We start from the raw sequence: 18,951 nt of genomic DNA, 5'->3' as shown, positions 1-18,951 counted from the left end.
ATTTCTAAGTGGTATAGTAAAAGCAGATTAGCTCACACAAATATCAACACCTGATGGTCCAAATCATATGTATTTATTTATAGACTTGTAATTCTTAAATCACCTGATTTTATTGTTCCTTTTGTTATTATTTCTTAAAAGCTAAGTAAGGCAAATTAAAGTTTATCAGGGGTGTGAAGATTCAAGACTAGCCATGAATACTACATATATGAACAGAATTATTATTTCTCTGTTATAGAGTCATTATGACATTGAACTTTTCCCCATTTTCTCTCTATAATTCTAGATTTTGCTGTCTGATAACATGGGCCACATAGAATTCAGTTTCAGATTTGTAACCACAATAAACAAAAATAAATGTGCTCACTGAGGAGTCTAGTGAAACAATCAGAACAATGTACATAGGTGTGAAGTGCAGTCAAGTTTAAATTTGGCTAATGTTTTTTGCTCATACAGAGAAGCTAGGACTTTCAGCAGACGGAAGAAAGAAAATGTTGCCTCAAGAAAATTATTTTCATCTGAAGTTGGGCCAGTCCGGCTTCAGTATGAAAACAGATGCAAGAAACTAGGGTTTGTGTAGATCTAGTAACCTTCACACCAAGTAATTTTCATGCGTCTATTAACTTTATATGTGTCAGGGATACAATTGTTATCTGCAGTGATTTATTCAAAGTAGGTTATTTATTAACCTATTAAGAATTAATAAATGGCCAATTTGAACAATGCCATTCTATTGACACAGATTAAATTGCCTGTTTTGTATTAATCTGATTGAATAGCCAGTTGGACCAAGAGAGCTACAGTAGCTTGTTAGGCATTTATGACCTAAAAACAGATTTATCTCTGAGGGAGATTTTATGGTAATACCTAACTTTGTTGAGTTCTTGGTTTAACTTTTCATACATAAATTGAATGTAACTTTTTGATTGATTAAATAATGCAAATTATCAATGGAATGTTTATTGGTGTTGAATAATGTGAACATGGGAACAAATATTGACTGGTTTGGCACAACTAGAAGGCCTCCCCCATGCACCCATGAATTACTCTCATAAGCTGAAACAGAGGCTGCATTGACAGTTACAGTGCTGACAGCAGCTTGAGCTCTTCCTTTATTCTAGGCACTGTGCTGGGCACTCTTTCCCTAAGCATTTTCTTATTTAATCCTCACAGTATCCCAACAAGAAGTTATAGGATAGCATCCCCTAACTTTTAAATATGTTTGTCTCATTTATTCTACAGTGAGTTCTTTAACCTTGTATAATCCCCCTTCTCTAGTGACTGTCCCATATTCCTCAGAAATTTATTTTGTTTCATACCATGTAAACCCAACTTATAATGTTAACCTCTTTACCCATATATCATCCTTTCCCCCATATTCCTTAGTGCTAGTGAAAGTCTCACCATACTTCTTGCAATCAGTTAAACTCAAAAATTCTGAATTAAAATAAGGCGCTTCCTCATCCACACTGAACTTCTGGCTATTTCACTTCTACACATTCTGCTGCATCAATTCCTGCCTTCCCACAATCACAAGTCTTTTTATTAAGTGTCTGTGACATCATGGTAACAACTTTTCCACTTAGAATCTGTCAATGTGTCAGTCTACTCTGATTGTGTTGCTAAACCCATATTTCTAGAAAGTATTCAGTGGCTCCCAATTAATATACAATGAAGTAAATCTTCTCATTCCAATATATTCAGGGACCTCCTAAGTTGGCACTAGATTCCTTTCTGGCTTTCTCTTTCACTGATCTTGCCCCCAGTGCGATTTATAATCTATCTAGACCGATGATTTTACTTTTCTCTCCAAGCTGATATCCAGAATTAGACCCTTGTAACTTAGTTCTCTTCTTTCAGCCTCTATGGATGCCCTCTCCATCCCACCACTACCTATCTTCTTCCATCACAAGCTATTCAAATCCTACCCCTTTGGCTTTAATATCTCCTAGGGCAGAGAGCTTTTTGCAGTTATTATTTTTTTTAAATCTGTATCTTCCCACCTTGGAACTCTCATAGCATTTTGCTTGCACTATTTTGGGTTTCTTTCTTTTTTATATGTTCTTCTGTCTGGTATTATGGTCAAGTGTGTGTAACTGACTTGTGTGTTCCTGGAATGCAGGTTAGGGGCTTGACTGTCCTTTATCCCCCACGCTGCCAGCAGACACTCACTGAGTTCCACCATGCTGCCCTGAATGACCACAGCCTCTCCTCTCCCCATCAACAGCTTCTGGTGAAGGACCACATCACTCTTTCTTCCTCTCTGCCCCACACTTATCAGCTGACTAAGCCAGGAACAGTCACCCAGTACATGAATTTGAGGGTACAATTAGTTCAATTACATTTTTCAGTCTCAGAAATTTATTTTGGGAAACAGGCCATTATTAAAGGGATTAGAATGCAGAAGGAGAAATAGAAAGAGAGGAGGGCTTAAGTAGATTGGAGAGCTTGAGGGTCTGTGTTTCACCAGATCTACAAAGACCAAATGTGCTAAGGGAATCAGAAAAACCTGAGAAATAAAGCACGTGACTCATGAGAAAGAGAAAAGAATACACAGCAGGTCTGCAGAGTGGCCTAATTTCCACAGTTCCAGGACATTTCTATAACAGATTCCCCATTTATTTTAATTTTGAGGACACATCACAATAATGTCTTACCTTTGTCAACTACTCAGCACCTGCCTTAAACTCTAGCTGTTCAGTTCAATAAACTATGTTCAGGAAGCTTTGATTGCCTGATGTGTGCCTTGTACTCATCTTTGCCATGACGGGATTCACAGACAGATGTGGCAGTCCTTGCTTTTGAGAAGCACACAGTATGGTAGGGAAGAAAGACCCAAGCAGAGAATTTTCACACGGTGTGAGAAGTGAATATGCTGAATTACGAGAGATGTTGGCAGGCTTCTAGAGGAGTGCACAGGGACTCTACAGGGAGGATTGGAGGTTTGGAAGAGGGGGATGATAAGGGAGAGGAAATCAGAGAAATGGAAGGGTAAAGAAGTCCATGGAGGTGGCAAACAAGTGCTGGGTGTGAATGGACCTGGAGTAGGGAGCTACAAAGGATGAGTGTTACTTAAACCTCAATGGCAGGCAGGCTTCAGACCATGGCCTGAGATGTGGGCAAGACCAGACTTTGGAGAGTATCCCATGTCCCAGGATTTTGTCTGTTGGTTTGTTTTTAAAGAGGGAGAATTCACTCTGATAGGAGTTAAGAGTGTAGACTTGGCTGTGGTGTGTGTCTGCAGACATTGGGCTTGAATACTGCCACAAGACTACAAGGGAGACTAATTTGGAGGCCGTTGCAAAGAGTTAAATAGTACAAGAAATCATTTAAAAAACAAGGACAGGAATGAGGCACTGAGCAGGTAAATTAGATTTCTGGCTTGTGAGACCAGGGAAATATTCTGAAATTTATAGAAAGAATAAATAAGAGAAGGAAGTAAGTTCTGGGAAGAGGAGAGAAGGCCATTGATTTCACCATGAGCTGTCCAAGAAATGCCTGCAGACAGTGAATATTCAAAGTAAAAACTTGGTATATATGTGTTTGGTGGATGATATCAACCAAAAAGATCTGAAAAGTAAGGAGAAAAACTGAACAGTGAGGAGAGTTGTGAACCAAGGACATAAAATTGAGGAACACAAAAAGGAGAAGAAAGAAAAGATGATAAAGTGAAATTGCTATAGTTTGAGAATGAAGACCAGCAGAAAGTTGTGGGAAAAGCCAAGCAGAGAGGGTATTTTAAAAAGAGTGGTCAACATTGTCAAACTGGTCAAGAACTGCAGTGTCTTTGGATTTGAAAATATGTGGTGTGCTACCTGGGTGTCTCTTCAGGAAGGACTTGCTGTCCCAGCTGCTAAAAGTGCTGCCAACCCCTCAGGGACCATCTTATCTGCAGAGAGTCCCTCACCCAAAGTTATTCCTCTCTCAGGACTCAACCCATCCAAGGACAGATGGATGCAAGTGTACACAAGCCTGGGCATCTCGGCCTGAACTAGGACCCTCTGAAAGGCAACTCTAGTTCCAAAGCTCCCTGCAGCTGTTGTTGAGCCTGCACCCAAGCTTGGTTCACCTTCTGCCCAGTTCTGCTTCCTTTTTCTCCTCCCTTCCACAAAAGGAATGCTCCTTAGAAAGCACCTTTCCCACTAGATTCTGCTTCTTGTTAGCTTCCTGGAGAACCTAACCTGGAGAGAGGTCAGTGGTGACAATTACAGAGCATCTTAATACAGAAATGTGGACAAAATTCAGAAAGTGGATTTTGGAATTTTTCAAGAGGACTATTTCTGAATATTAATAGTGAAAAATCCTTGCACAACAGGCAATCACTATTTTGTATATTCATTTTATATGGATAGAATTTTACATAATGAATTTTCACAAGCCATTTATTAGGTTTTCAATCAATACTATTAAATGATTGGTTATGGTGGTGGTTTAGTCACTCAGTTGTGTCTGACTTGTGACCCAATGGACTGTAGCCCACTGAGCATCTCTATCCATGGGATTTCCCAGGCAAGAATACTGGCGCAGGTTGCCATTTCCTTTTCCAGGGGATCTTCCTGACCCAGGGACCAAACCCATGTCTCCTGCATTGCAAGATCATTATCATTGAGCTACCAGAAAACCATTCAATGACTAAGAAAAAAAAAAATAGTGTAGGGCCTTTTCTTGAGTACCTAGTGATTTAATTCTTTTTTATTAAATGATTAAGAAAAATGAAAAAAAAAAATCACTAGGTACTCAAAAAGAGGCCCTAAACTATGGATCTATGAAGGATTCTGTTCTTGAAAAGTTTATAATTCGTGAAGGAAAGGTGAGCAGTTTGCTCAGAACAGGCTCTGTCTCAATCACTGTTTTCTGTTAGTCCATCTTGGGCATACATCATCATCAGAATTTTAGGTATTATTCTTTTCTTAAAATTTTTATAGAGTATAGTTGATTTACAACTTCATGTTAATTTCAGGTGTGCAGCAAAGTGACTCAGTTATACATATCCATATATCCACTCTTTTCTTATATTCTTTCCCCACATAGGCCATTACAGAGAACTGAGTAGAGTTCCCTGTGCTATATAGCAGGTTCTTATTCAGTTCAGTTCAGTTCAGTTCAGTCGCTCAGTCATGTCCGACTCTTTGCAACCCCATGAATCGCAGCACTCCAGGCTTCCCTGTCCATCACCAACTCCCGGAATTCACCCAGATTCACGTCCATCGAGTCAGTGATGCCATCCAGCCATCTCATCCTCTGTCGTCCCCTTCTCCTCCTGCCCCCAATCCCTCCCAGCATCAAAGTCCTTTCCAATGAGTCAACTCTTCGCATGAGGTGGCCAAAGTTATCTGTTTTATATTTAGTACTGTGTACACATCAATCCAAGTCTCCCAATTTATCCCTTCCCATTTTATCCCCAGTAATCACGTTTGTTTTCTACATCTGTGACTCTACTTCTGTTTTGTAAATAAGTTAATTTGCATACTTTTAAAAGATTCTGCATATAAGCAATATCATACAATATTTGTCTTTCTGTGTCTGACATTTCACTAAGTATGATAATCTCTTAGCCTGTCCATGTTGCTGTAAATGGCATTATTTCATTCACTTTGGGCTGAGTAATATTCCATTGTATGTTTATAACTCATCTTCTTTATCCATTCCTCTGTCAATGGACATTAGGTTGCTTCTATGTCCTGGCTGTTGTAAATAGTGCTGCAATGAATGCTGGGGTTCATGTACCTTTTCAAATTATGGTTTTCTCTGGGCATATGCCCAGGAGTGAGATTGCTGAGTCATATGGTAACTCTATTTTTAATTTTTTAAGGAACCTCCATACTGTTTTCCATAGTGGCTATACCAATTTACATTGTTGCCAATAGTATAGGAGGGTTACCTCTTCTTATGCATTCAAGCATTTATTGTTTATCGATTTTTCGATGATGGCCATTCTGATTGGTATAGGGTGATACCTCATCATAGTTTTGATTTGGAATTAGTGGCTGAGCATCTTTTTGTGTGCTTTTTGGCCATGTGTATGTCTTCTTTGGAGAACTGTCTATTTAGATTTTCTGCCCCATTCTTTTACTGGGTTTATTTTTTATATTGAGTTGTGTTAGCTCTTTGTATATTTTAGAGATTAAGCCCTTGCCAGTTGCTTGGTTGCAAATATTTTCTCATATTCTGATGGCTTCCTTTTTGTTTTGTTTATGGTTTTCTTTGCTTTGCAAAAGCTTTCAAGTTTAATTAGATTCCATTTGTTTATTTTTATTTTTACTACTCTAGGAGGTGGGTCAAAAAAGATCTTGTTGTGAATTATGTCAAAAAGTGTTCTGCCAATATTTTTCTCTAAGAGTTTTATAGTGTCTAGCATTACACTTAAGTCTTTAATCCATTCTGAGTTTATTTTTGTGTGGTGTTAGGGAGTGTTCTGATTTCATTCTTTTACATGTACCCGTCCAGTTTTCCTAGCTTCAGTTGTTTAAGGAACTATCTTTTTTCCATTGTATATTCTTGCTTCCCTTGTCATAAAGTAGGAGTCCATAGGTTAGTGGCTTCATCTCTGGTCTATCTATCCTATTCCATTGATCTGTATTACTGATTTGATTACTGTAGTTTTGCAGTGTAGTCTCAAGTCAGGGAGCCTGATTCTTCCAGCTCCCTTTTTCTTTCTTAAGACTGCTTTGGCTAGTCATTATATTTTCATACAAATTGTAAATTTTTTTCTTCTAATTGTGCGAAAAATGCCATTGGTAATTTGGCAGTGATTACATTGGATCTGTAGATTCCTTTGAGTAGTATAGTCCAAGAACATGGTTCATCTCTCCATCTGTTTGTGTCCTCTTTCTTTTATCAGTATCTTGGTTTTCTGAGTACAGGTCTTTTGCTTCTTTAGGTAGACTTATCACAGGTGTTATTCTTAATAGATGAATTCTTGTGATTCATGAGGATTCAGGTATCACTGGGTGGTAATTTTGTTTTCAAATTTAGAATTTTAGGTAATTTAAGTGCAACAGTGGTTTTCATATACAATGCAACATTTCCCAAAGTCATCTATATAACCTGTCATGGTTCTGTCTCATTTCTAGTTGTATGCATTTCTTCTCTCCTAATTATTTCACTCCCAATGTGGAATAACAGGCTTTAAAAATTATTATAAATAGTTCATTGTTTCCTTCAACAAAAAGTTTAAAAGGGAGTAGCCCCATATTCTCCGATGTTTCAACATATAACATCCAATTGTTAATTTGTGCCATTTTGTAACAAGCTGTAAATCCTACTTCATGGTTGTTTGAGTCCTAGTGAAGAATACCACCTATTTCTCCTTTCTACAGCTTTTTAGACATACTGTAGGCAATTTTTATAAACTTGCTCTCATCTCCGTTGTTGTTGTTCAGTTGCTAAGTAGTGTCTAACTCTTTGCAACCCCATGAACTGAAGCACCCCAATTTTCCCTGTCCTTCTCTATCTCCTAAAGCTTGCTCAAATCCATGGCCATTGAGTTGATGATGTCATCCAACCATCTCATCCTCTGTTGCCCACTTCTCCTGTCCTCAGTCTTTCCCAGTGTCAGGATGATGGAAAATCATCTAATGAGTCGGCTCTTTGCATCAGGTGCTCAAAGTATTGTATTATTGAAAGTAACTCAAAGTATTGAATTATTCAATTCAGCATCACTCCTTCTAGTGAATATTCAGGGTTGATTTATTTTAGGATTGACTGATTTGATCTCCTTGCTGTCCAAAGGACTCTCAAGAGTCTTCTCCAGCACCACAGTTCAAAAGCATCAATTCTTCAGTGCTCAGCCTGCTTTATGGTCCAACTCTCATATCCGTACATGACTACAGGAAAAACCATAGCTTTGACTATATGGGCCTTTGTTAGCAAGGTGACGTCTCTGCTTTTTAATGTGCTAAGTTTGCAATAGCTTTTCTTCCAAGAAGCAAGCATCTTTTAATTTCATGGCTACAGTCACTAGCTGTGATGATTTTGGAGCCCAAGAAAGTAAAATCTGTCAGTGGTTCCACTTTTTCCCCACCTATGTACTATGAAGTGATGATACTGGATGCCGGATGCCATGATCTCAGTTTTTTGAATGTTGAGTTTGAAGCCAGTCTTTTCACTTTCCTCTTTCACCCTCATCAAGAGGCTCTTTAGTTCCTCTTTGCTTTCTGCCATTAGTGTGATATCATCTGCATATCTGAGGTTGTTGATGTTTCTCTGGGCAATCTTGATTCCAGCTTGTGATTCATCCAGCCTGGTATTTTGCATGATGCACTCGGCATATAAATTAAATAGTGTGGAAATATACATCCTTGATGTACTCCTTTCCTAATTTTGATCCAGTCCATTGTTCCATATCTGGTTCTAACTGTTGCTTCTTGTCCTGCATACAGGTTTCTCAGGAAACAGGTAAGGTGGTCTTGTAGTCCCATCTTTAGGAATTTTCCACAGTTTGTTACGATCCACACAGTCGTGGGCTTTAGTGTAGTCAATGAAGCAGAAGTAGATTTTTTTTTTTTAATTCCCCTGCTTTTTCTATGATCCAGCAGATGTTGGCAATTCAGTCTCTGGTTCCATCTCAGTGGATATTAGATTTTTCCAAACTAAGGTTTTACTTCCAAACATCTTAAGGGTCTGTACCATGTACCTTAATTTTAAAATTAAAGTTAAAAAAATTTAAACTATTTTCAAGTTTATATGAACAAAAAGAATTGTTAAGTATGGTTTAAAAATAATAAATCCACAGATTAAGGACCACTTTTTAAATCAGTGATATTAGTATTTTCCTATAATTAAATTATGGTAAAATTCAGATATTAATGCTTTTGAAGTAAAGGAAAGCTTGGGAAAGAGTGTTTCTCATTGAATAACCACAAATAATTACACTGTACTTGCTTTGTGCTCAGTAGGGTGCTAGATAGCAACAGAGAATGCAAAATAAGCATTATCTAAGAAGCCAGTCTTCAAGGTGTATTGTTGTTGTTGTTGTATTGTTGTCCTTCAGTCACTAACTTGTGTCCTACTCTTTATGACCCCATGGACTGCAGCACACCAGGCTCTCCTGTCCTCCACTATCACCGAGTCTGCTCAAATTCATATCCATTGAGTCAGTGATGCTATCTAACCACCTCATCCCTGCTGCCCTCTTCTCTTTCTATTATGAAGCAATTAGAAGACAAATGTGGAAATGTACAACCTTAACACAACCTTAACCTTATCCTATATGGGTAAGGATAATCAAAGGGTCTTCATATAGCAGCCTAACTAATGGTGCTTCTTATTTAGAATGACCTAGATCAGGAGCCTAGGATCATTTTTAAACTCAGCATAATTATTTTATATCCAGTCAGTCTATGTAGTATGTTGGTGTCCAGGATTTGCTGTAAAAGCAAAGTCATAAAATATGACTAATAGGACCCACATAGGGGAAATAGGATAAACAGTCTCACCAAAGCAGGATATGGGATGAGGATGGTTGCATATCTTGATTTCTCTGCAAAAATGAATGAACTTGGTATCATCATCACTGCAGGATTCCATAAAACTTAAATATGTGATCAAATAGAGTCTCTGAAATAAATTTAAATGATAGAATATGTGTAAGTATTGTTTGTTTGGCACTTTATTTAAAGGAGCTCTGTCATGCTAAGTTGATCCTCAATGGATAGATTTTTGCCATTCACTCCTTAAGTGTGCTCTATATTTCCTTAGAGGCTCATTTTTGTTTGTTTGTTTGTTTGTTTGTATGAAGTTGGTTCTGCCTTTGCAATTGTGAACCTCAGTGTTAAGACAACATGGAAAACAGTGAAAATGGTTTACTCTGTTTACAACTGAGGTATAATTAACTGTTTGATGAGTACTTGCTAAATGCCTAAGAAAGAATAGAAGCTTTGGAATCAAGCAGTAGCACCACTTATGTCCTCTCTGATTGTGAATTAGTTACTTAATTTCATTGAGCCTTTGTTTAATTGATGAATATCAATCTTGAAGCGTTCTATTGAGGATTAAATGAGATCATATATTTAAATTACACATTACAAGGATGCTATAAATAGTAAATTTGGTGGTTATGATCTCAAAAGTTTTAGTGACCTTGTGAGTTAGGTAATATTGTCCCCATTTTGCAAATGAGAAAGCTGAGGCACAGCGTAATCATGTGACAAATTCATATTGTCAGCAAGTAGAATACCTGAAATTCAAACCAGGATTTGCCTAATACCAAAGTCCATGTTCATTTTATTATAAATATCAAATATCCTTTACCCTTTGAGCTTTCCATATTTATCCACTGAAAAGTGAAAGTGAAAGTCAGGCCAAAATACTGGAGTGGGTAGCCTTTCCCTTCTCAAGGGGATCTTCCCAACCCAGGGATTGAACCCAGGTCTCCCACATTGCAGGAGGATTCTTTACCAGCTGAGCCACAAGGGAAGCCCTTATCCACTGAAATGATCAGTTCATACTGAGCTCCTGGTACATAGCAGGTCCTCAACAAATGTCTGATAAAAAAAGAAAGAAGAAATGGCAGGGGGGAGGAAAGGAAGAAGAAAGGGAGATAATAGATGCTATTTATATTTCTCTTCAGAAGGTTCTACAGAGATGCCCTTTTCAGTATAAGGAAAAGAAGCAGGTCCTCTGTATTACCACTCTCCCCATATGTTTTAACAGCTTAAATCAAAATGTCTCAACTATGAAGCCCACCAGCATGGGAAAGTGATTTGACACTCTGCTTTTTAGGGCTTGAAAGCCTTCCCTGAATTTTCCCATAAATCTGTGCCTAGCATGAATAATCCTTCACAATCTCCTATCTTTCTTCATACATTCCCAACAGCCCAAATTTTCACTGAACCAAACTATAATTTCCTATTTGAATGCAACATGACTTTTCTCGTCTGTTTGCTTTCAATGAAATGTCCCTTTTTGCCTAGTGTGTTTTTTATACCCTGTACACATAAAAATTCTAATCCCTTGTTACTCAATTCCAGGCTTACCATTTGGGAAGTCTTCTCTGAACCCAAGACAGGGTAGATTGCTCTTCTCAAAATTCTTCCAAAATTTGAAAGATGGTTCTGTATTTGTGTTTAGTTTTTCTTCATCTCTGCATTTCTACCATATCACACATTGCCTGGCTCAGAAGGTATTTAATACAAATCAAGTCACAGAATAGGAGTGGGGACATAGCTACAAATACATTCACAAAAGAAACCTGATTTTACTATTGTCTCCAGAATTCACTGAGGTCTCTTTCAAAATAAGATGATTTAAGAAACTACAAAATTGTGTATTTTCTTGATTTTGAAGATATCTGTTTTGTAATATTGTTACTCTCAAGGCTCATTAACAAATTTAAAGAAAACTGGGGTCATGCAGGGTTGACAAGCTACCACCTTTAATATACATATTGATTGCAAGCTAAATCCTCATTTCAGAAACAAGAAGATATTGGGGAAAACTCACATCTTAAAACTGAGTGAAAGTGGTCATTGCTTTTCTAAAAAACAAAACAAACAATAAACGCTATCAGCCCTTCTTTCACTCTGTACTGCACCCTATTCCCTGACCTCTTCCCAAGCTAAGGAATTTATTAACAAGGTGGAATCAGCATATCCGGCCCTTTTCTCAAAATTGCCAGTCATAATGGATAATGACATAACTTATTCCTCAACTGTCAAACTGGCCAATATACCTTGCTGTTGTTCTTCCTGGGTAGTTTCCCCATTGTCCTCCAGCTCACTAAGTTGTAGGCTTCCTCAGAGCCTGGGTTAGGTATCACCTCTTCTAGGAAATCTCCCTGGAGTCCCTGAACTTAAGAAGGCCCCTCTTTTCTCCTTCCAAAGTACCCAGTGCTTACCTTTGTCATGACATATACCAAATGGTATCATTTCTCAGTTTACTTGTTTATGATTTTCACTAATCTCTGAATCTCTGTAGGGCAAAAATGCCATTTTCAATCTAACTCAGTACTCACATACATATTTACTGAGTAAAGGATAAATGGCAAAAGTCTAAATGAATTCTGTGTGCAAGGCAATATGTTAAAGGCGATATAAAAGCAGAATAAGGTGGGATCCCTGCCCACAATGTGTTTAGTGTCCTGCAGTCTCCAGGAATACACACTTGTTCACCAATAACTGGGCTTCCCTGGTGGTTTAGATGGCAAAGAATTCACCTGCAATGTGGCAGGCCTGGGTTCAATCCCTAGGTAAGGAAGATCCCCTGAAGAAGGGAATGACTACCCACTCCAGTATTCTGGACTGGAGAATTCCATGGACAGAGGAGCCTACTATAATGCAAGGTACAATATTAGTTCCATGAGAGAGAGAGAGGAACAAGGTATCATGAGATGTTATAGTGATGAAGATTTACTGTATTATAGATAAAAAATAAAGTGTCTAAAATATATGTATATCATATACATTGTATAAAGCAAAATAGTGTTTTGTGTGTGATTAGATTGATTATTGATTTAGTAACTGTCATATTTCTTCATCTGCTGCCTTCCATGCTATTTTGTGTAAAATGGCTTAATACATCTTTTTATTTTACATGATTTATATCCATCATTGAAATAGTAAACTGTGGCTAAGTTATTACAGTATTCATTTTCTATATGTCTCGCCTAACTATAAAAGGATTCAAAGTGGTAATTATAAAATACATTGGAAAATGCCTGAATTTTTTCTGATGATGTAGTCTTTGGTTTCATAGTTGTCTCTAGCACCAGTAAGAGAATTTGCCCAAGTGCAACTATCCCATTAAGGTCACATAAAGCAAAGAGTAGACCTCCATAAAACATGAAAACAAATTTTAAAGATTTAAGCTCTAAATGAAACCTAGTCCAATTCAATAATATTCTAAAATTAGATTTGTTTCAATATATCCAAACCATATGTATATAAACCCTACTTATTTTGTTGTTGTTGTTTAGTCACTAAGTCATGTCTGACTCTTTGCAACCTCATAAACTATAGTCCACCAGGCTCCTCTATCCATGGGATTTCCCAGGCAAGAATACTAGAGTGGCTTGCCATTTCCTTCTGCAGAGAGTCTTCCTGACCCAGGGATTGAGCCCACATCTCTTGTGCCTCCTGCATTGGCAGGCAGATTCTTTACCACTGAGCCACCAGGGAAGCCCCTTATTATACATGACTACTTATGAAAGTGAGGATATTCTTTGAGCAATGAGGAACATAATGGGAGTAAAAATAACCCCCTTCATTTACCTAGTATCAGTGAAGTTTTGCAAGAAACTAACTCACTGACCCACAGATAACTTGAGACAGACTACTCATACAGGATAGAAGTTAAGACTCTGAATTTGAAAAAATTGTAGCTTTTAATCAAAATTAATTTTCTTTTGTCACAAAATTAGTTCTGAACTGTGACAGAGATGCATAATCTGAAGGGGCGGGGGTAAAGAAAGAGATTTTAACTGTCTTGTTTATGGTGACCATTTTAAGAACTAAATATAAGAATGGTAAATCACTGTCAAAGTCAAGAATTTTCAAAAATTGAAGTAAAAATTTTTAAGTTTTTTGGAATTGCACCATATATTTAATGTAGTTGGTAGAATTGACAGAATGAGTCAGTTATAACATTCTAGTCAATATAGTCATATTTCACTAGATGTGAAATTTAAACTAAAAAGTGTTAGAGAGTATCTCTTCCTGAACTGACATAGGTTAGATGCCTGAATTTAGTCTTTTCCATTTTCACCTTCTGAAATAAAACATCACCGGTAAAAACCAGTACCTTAGCAGATGCATAAACATCACAAATTCATTTCTATGATGCTCATCTCCACAGTAGATTATTCTCAGATATATTTCAGTGGAGCCTATGACTGCAAGTTCTTTTTCAGATGTGTGGGATCCAGATATCAAGTATTCTAAAAAGTTGTTAAAACCAAGTTAAATATTAATTTAGAAAGAAATGGCATTACAAATTTTTCATACTGTCATTTCAGTCTCTTGAAAGCAAAGTAGCTAAGTCTTAGATCTCAGGAAAGTGAAATTGTGGTTTCATAACTGATTAAAAACAACAGTGATAAAAGTGTTTAAAGCAAATGCTATACATAAATAGCCTCCCCAGCGATCATATTATGAGATGATCTCCTTGATGGATTATCATTTTCTGGCTGAGTAATTGACACCTCATCTGTGACTGCTGAACTGACCACTGGCATCATTGAGCTACCCAGTAACACTGTTAGTGCCCTAATGATTGCTCCCTAGAGCTCCTCTCTTCTTCCCCTCGCCATAAATACCTGGTTCTCACCTTCCACAGCAAACAGAAAATCATTTTAAAACTGGCCTCTCACTTTGAAGTTTGCTTTGATGGTTTTGAAGTAGTCACAGCTTTTCAGTCAGTATTATCTATGTTTCATAGATCACAAAAAATCCTGAGAGAGGGGAAAAACATTTATTAATTTGAGATGTAGAATCTTCTGTTGATATTTTTCAAATGGATTTAGTTTGAATATTAGATACCTTGTTATAAAGTGTTGCTTTTAGATAGCACTTAAGAGACAAATGTCTAACAGGACCTTAGAGAAATATCTACATACATTTTATTAATAACATCATAGTATCCACAAGTGGGAACCAATGGGTGGTCACATATATATGCCTAAATCCCTCAGAAAGGAAGCTGTCAGGACTAGCAAATGGTACCTCAGCCCCTGAGTGTATTTTAATACACTTTAATTAGTTACTGGGTTACTTAAAGATACAGAAGGATGCTAGAATCAAGCTGCACTTAAAATCATTAAATGTCATATGCTTTAACATTTTTAAGTTATATAAAAAAACATCTTTTGGTATGTATAAATCCTAGCAAAGTAACAATTACGGCACTCACCAATTGTGAAGATGAACACCTGTGGTTATTTCATTCAGCCCAGTATTTAAATTATCTTAATTTGCTACAAAGAAAAATACCTCTTTGGTTATATTTGCTGTCAAGTTACGTGGCCTGGGAAACAGGCTCTGAGGCAAAGGTTTGTACATGAGATGCTTCAGAGCTTTCCCAGGGACAGTGCTTGTGTGGGAGTGAAGGCAGTAGGACCAGGCAACAGGAAAAGAAGATTGTAGCGCAGTCCCGACAGAGAGCTCAGATAATGAAGGAGGTCGCTGTGAAGCTGGGACGACCCTTCAGAATTGTTCTCAAGTGAGGCAGAGTAACCTGGCTCTGCCCTCCTGCATCATCTCCTCTTTGGAGGTTGGCGGCTCCTAGTAAGCAGGCTTGCTTTGCACCAGGTCACTAATTCCCTTTGGCTGAGCTCAGTGCCTGGAGCAGGACAAAGCTGTGAGGCAGTAGCACCCACTGGCCCCTGGGGCTGGGCAAGTGAGTGCCTTGGTCCTGAAGGCAGAATCTCAGTGCTCAGCAAGCATCCACTGCATATACCAATTCATCTTGTAATATATGGACATCATTTCTAGCCTATAATAAAATCCCCCTTCCAAAGGAATTTTAATCACTTAGAAGACAAGGTCAGGTTGCTTAAGGTTAGAGTGTCCTTCTCCTCTTTATCCACTTTGTTGTTAGATTAAATCATTTTCTGGAATTAAGAGTGTCATTGAAAATGTATATTTCAAAGTCATATTTTGAAAATGTGACTTTGAAAGTCTGACCTGTAGAAATGTGATAAACTGTGTTTGGAGATTGATTTTGCTGAGTGCTAATACCAGATCATGGAGTGATGTAGTTTCACTTACTAAATATTGCCCAGCCCATATTGTTGAACTCTGGGCTGCCACAGTCACCTCATCAGAATGTTTTCTGTCCTGTGACTAGTGGCTTCAAATGTACTCATCCATCTTCTTGTCCCATTACATTTTGTGTGACTGATGTTCTGTACCCATTAAAATTGATGGGAAAGAACAAAGAGAAGAAAAATGTGCCCTTCAATTGATTACGTCTCTGAAAGAACAAATGAGAATTCTCTAGGACCAACAAGAGATTTAAAGTTGTAGGTTTCCTCCATTTATTAAGTGCTTTAATTAGTTAGGTTTACTAAACAGAGTCTCCTATTTATGAAAGCACATTCTTAGCATGCTTTAAAATTCAGCATCCCTCTGAAATATTTGATATTTGTAAGTTGAATTAATAGCTATTACATTGTTTATAGTCAGGAGGCATTTTGGTGGCTTCACAGTAGTAAAATCAATTAGATCAGATGCCTTCCATGTGAGATCCATCCCCACCCCACCCCTCGGATAAGCTATTATAATGGTTCATTTTACATTCTCTGATAGCCAATAGTTGAATTTACCGTTACTGTAAACTTAAGCCAAAACCACAGTAATTTTGGAAGACCCAATCTTCCTAGGCTTTTTTTTGGATATATTGAATGTTATCTTTGTTCTCAACAAATTTCAGAGCAGCAAGGTATTCTGCAGTTCTTGCAAAACATTTGTTTAATTACAACATCTAATGTGTTGAGGCGAGGGAAACCTGCCCACCAGAAGTTACCAGACTTTGGCCTCTACACCTCATTTCTCCTCATGTTCCCATGTTTGTCTTGGAGGAAACAGTGTGAACATATTTCTTAAGTGACAGAAGAAGTTCAAATTTAAAAATAAAATTAAAATGAAATAAATTTAACAAAATAATAATATGATCAAATAAATTATTATGGATTTCCCTTAAGAGAACCTCCCTGTCCAGGGATCAAGGTATCCCCCTCGATATATTTAAGTACTGTGGATAATATGGTCCAAGGAAAGTCAGGAAAATAAAAAACATTCTCCCATATCGACTTTGGCAACAGGGATGGTGGGAGCTTTTCTGAAATTTGTTCATAGAAGTATACCTGTGAACAGCTGTTAAACTGCATGTGGCCTACCTACCTGGTTTACATTTTTAGCAAAGCTGTTGATCACATGCTGTACAAATACTTGGACCAACTTTGGGTCAAATGGGACTAATCAAACTAAAGTCAGATCCTTTCATTTATGTAAAAAATGATCTCAATTAGCCTTGTCTGATAGAAATTTCAGTGCTGATGGACATATTCTGTATTTTGTTGTTGGGTAGTATGTAGCTGCTAACTACAGGTGGGTATCAGTTGATTAAAATGCAGCTAATATAACAGAGGAAATAAATCTCCAGTTTTATTAATTTTAGTTAATTTAAATTTCAGTAGCCACATGTGGTTAGTGACTACTGCACTGGATAGTGCAGGTCTAAAAATCCTTAAGGAAGCATATCCAGTGCAATAGATTTTAAGGTTTTATAACTTTAAAGTTCAGTTCAATTTTTATTCTATCCTAGCATTTTTTAAAAAAATCTCTCTGTCGGTTTCTTATGGGAGGTATTTTGTTAAAATATGTAATGCTTCTTTAAAAACTGAAATAAAATATAAGCTCTGAAAACAAGCATGTAATATATGAATCCTATGGAATAACCTACAGAAAGGTGTCTTAGAAATTGAAACACTGAAAGAAACCCGTCACAGATTCTTTGTAGTAAAATTTCGCAGAAAAAACGAACGGTCTTGACATTTCATAACTTACAGATCTTAAAAGCCTGAAATCTGGGTCACTGTACATTAGCAGTAGGAGTGAAGAATAAATTCATTTTGATCTGAATGCAAACGAGCTGCATTTCTAGACCTAAAAAAATTGCCATGTATTGGGGCATTCTAGAAAAAGAATTCCTTTCCAACTGTAACAACAAAAATAAAATAATAAAATGACAAAATAAATAATAGTATAATTAGGGATGCAGTACATTGAACCTCCTTTCGCAATCTCCCCCAGTTGTAGGATTCTGCCTATCTGTCATGTACATTGATCTGAGAAATTCTTGTGAAGTGTTTCTTCACGGCTCTCATCAATTCATTTTGACTGTATAATATTTCCTATTATGTAAGAATTGTTTTATTCTCAATGTTTACTCCAATGTGTAATAGGACTTGTCTCTTAGTAGCAAACCCATCTCCTTTGAGTACGTATTATTTTTCCCTGGTGAGCATATCAGAAGCCATTCATTCATTAAGCTGTAAGTCATTGTCGACCCAGCTGTGTCCCTCATCCTGTTCTCACAGACAGCATATTCAAATTGCCAAATTCCTTGATCTTCCTCTACCGTCCTTGTTACCGTTACTCCTCATTTCCTTTACCTTCTGGACTTATTAAGCCCTCACTTCTCTCCACTCCTAGTCTATCCCCTTGATCCTAGTCTCCGTGCTTCAAGTCATCGTCCACCTGGTGCCCATTCGTTGTCCTTCAGGATCCTTTGCTCAGACGTCTTGAGTGTCAGATTCCCCACTCTCCGCAGGACACGGTCCTGTTACACCAGTTACACACGGCTCAGAGGGCACTGGATCCTGAAGGCCTTCCACAGTCACCTCAGCTGGAACCAGTTTCTATCTGCCCATGTTAGTTGACTCTATTTCTTTCCAGAATAACTCCAAAGTGTATAAGGAAATTAATGGGATTAGTGAGGTTTATTATTTTAGAATTACAAAACATTCTCAATGCCCTGTCTTATATTTAAGTTTCCCAAGTAATTCTGGGATCCAAGTAGAGCAGGCAGGGTTATTTCCCCATTCTGTAAGTAAGGAAACCTGCTGAGATAAAGAAATGTGAAAGAATAAATCAAAATTATACTCCCAGTAAGAGATCTAATATCTGGGGTTTTTCTATATTAATAAAATAAATGTTTTAATAAAAATAATATCTTCAGCACCTACATGGGGCTTCCCTGGTAGCTCAGAGGGTCAAGAATCCATCTGCAATGCAGGAGACCTGCATTTGATCCCTGAGTCTGGAAGATCCCCTGGAGAAGGAAATGGCAACGCACTCCACTGTTCTTGCCTGGAGAATCCCATGGACAGAGGAGCCTGGCAGGCTACCGGCCATGGAATCGCAAAGAGTTGGGCACAACTGAGCAACTAATACTTTCTTTCAGCACCTAGAATAGTGCCTGGCACATAATAACCGTTAAAAAAAAATGTGTTGA

At 37.6% G+C, this 18,951-nt stretch overlaps 1 protein-coding gene across 1 annotated transcript in view; it reads left to right on the top strand.

The window, feature by feature from the left end:
• The window catches only part of PDZRN4 (PDZ domain containing ring finger 4), a 436,221-nt gene that overhangs the window by 280,517 nt on the left and 136,753 nt on the right, over positions 1-18,951 (top strand). The window lies entirely within an intron of this gene.

This window comes from Capra hircus, chromosome 5 (genome assembly GCF_001704415.2).
Source record: "Capra hircus breed San Clemente chromosome 5, ASM170441v1, whole genome shotgun sequence".
NCBI lineage: Eukaryota > Metazoa > Chordata > Mammalia > Artiodactyla > Bovidae > Capra > Capra hircus.
Note: the sequence above shows the minus strand (reverse complement) of the source record. Positions and strands in the feature narration are given on the sequence as shown.